We start from the raw sequence: 2,035 nt of genomic DNA, 5'->3' as shown, positions 1-2,035 counted from the left end.
AGGACCATACAACGTAGGCATGAAGCCACCATGAGTGGATTGAATATCCGTGTGAGACGGTGCCCTTATTCTCAGCAACAAAGAAGGCAATATGTACCAGTGCTTCTGGTGATGTGAGATGGCCCCAAAGACATGCTGAGGGTCCTCAAGTAGGTCAGTGCGTGCCCTGGTTGGCACCGCTGCCCGGCCTTCCCTGACAGACCGTCACCCTCAGGACAGCAGGAACCGGGGGGCCTCAGACAGCCATGCTCAGACGTGACATTGATGTACGGCTGCATGAATGTCGCACAGGGCCTGTGAGGTCTGCCTCAAAGACACTGAAAACTGTGGATTTCAAGGACGATAAATGTAGATCTCACATGAATATTTAAAATGAGACATGGGTATTTACTACATTTGGGGTATTTTTTCCCCTAAGAAATATGAAATATATCCTGACAAATTATAACCTGTTCCATATGTATAAACCTTTTTTGATCTCTTATGAGTAACATTCTCAATTAATCCCAGGAAACTGGGAGTAAGGTAGGGGAGAAAGATGGAGAGACTGAGAAAGGAAGGGAAAGAGAGAGGAAAAAAAACCACGTCCAACAGCGAGAGACTTGAGAAACGGCCTGATCCACCTCAGAGATCCAGGATTTTCAGCTTAAGTCAGCAGAGATGAGTGATGTCCTGGGATGTGGGATTTTAAATATCAGTGGACATGTTTCAGTAGTACAGCACAAAGCCATTCATTTCCTTGGCATTTTCAGTATTTTATTGCTGCTAAGCATTCCCAGTATGTTAAAGTTAATAGAAAATTTGCAAGACAAGAATATTTTATGGTTGCTGAGCTCTAGTTAAAACACACAGTACTGGGCAATATTTATAAAGGTATCGGCTACATTCACACAGGTTCAACAAAAGCTATTTAAAAGGTGATAATGCACTTTCTCACTTTAACTGCTTTTTTTCCTACTAGATTCAAATCACTGTACCAATATCATCATGCTCAAGGGCACATTTTGACCCATGATGTAAATGGCATTCAAGGTGATTATACACATTTACTATCCACAGTGATGCGGAAAGGAAGAGATAATATGTACTTATAGTGGGCACTCAATACATTTTATTGAGTTGATTGTAAGCATGGAAAGCAGTTTATCTGGAAAGACCTGTTTTGCTTCAGAATATTAGAAAGCTTCTACTCCCCCATTATTCTCTTAAAATCAGAATTATAGGCCACAGATAGATATTATGTTCTAGCAGACTCCCCCATCCTGTAGATGAAAAATCTGATTAGGGATGTGTCATTAGTACTCTCTTGGTTGCAAGTGACAGAAAATCTAACCCAAATGGACTTAAGCAAAAATGGGATATATTGGCTTCTATAAAAGAAACCTCCTGAGGGGTAAGCATAGGTTTGGAGGTGGCTGGATTCACATCTCAAGCAATGGTCCATATGATATAGCCGTCTTCCTCCTCTGCACAGGATAGGAACAGCAGCTGCAACCCTCAGCTTCCTTCAACACAGAGCACATGTCTCAAGCCCAGGCATCTCGTTGGCTCTGGTGGGGTCATGTGTTCATCCTTGGTGACTAGAATGTGCCTGTGGCTTAACCTGGGTCACATTTCCAACCTGGGAGCCATTGTGAGAACAGCATTTTACTCAAAGATATGGGCTGTGGGAAGTGAGGGGGTGGGAAGGGGTTGGGGGCAGAGGGAGGGAGTGGGGAGGTGGCTACCTCAATGCAGAGCTGAGGTAGGATGACACAAAAGGCTAGTGAGCCGGGATTGCTGCTGCTGCTGCTGCTGCTGCTAAGTCGCTTCAGTCATGTCCGACTCTGTGCGACCCCACAGACGGCAGCCCACCAGGCTCCCCCGTCCCTGGGATTCTCCAGGCAAGAACACTGGAGTGGGCCGGGATTGGGGCACAATAAATGGCCTTGATACCTTTGTATTCTTAAAATTAAATTTTAAAAATAACCTTTGAATCCCTCCAGGTAAAAATCTTCCCTTACTTCAAGGAGGTGTCCCAATAGAAAAAAAAAAA

The sequence above is a fragment of the Bison bison genome, unplaced genomic scaffold, assembly GCF_000754665.1.
Source record: "Bison bison bison isolate TAMUID 2011002044 unplaced genomic scaffold, Bison_UMD1.0 scf7180017864519, whole genome shotgun sequence".
Lineage (NCBI taxonomy): Eukaryota > Metazoa > Chordata > Mammalia > Artiodactyla > Bovidae > Bison > Bison bison.
Note: the sequence above shows the minus strand (reverse complement) of the source record.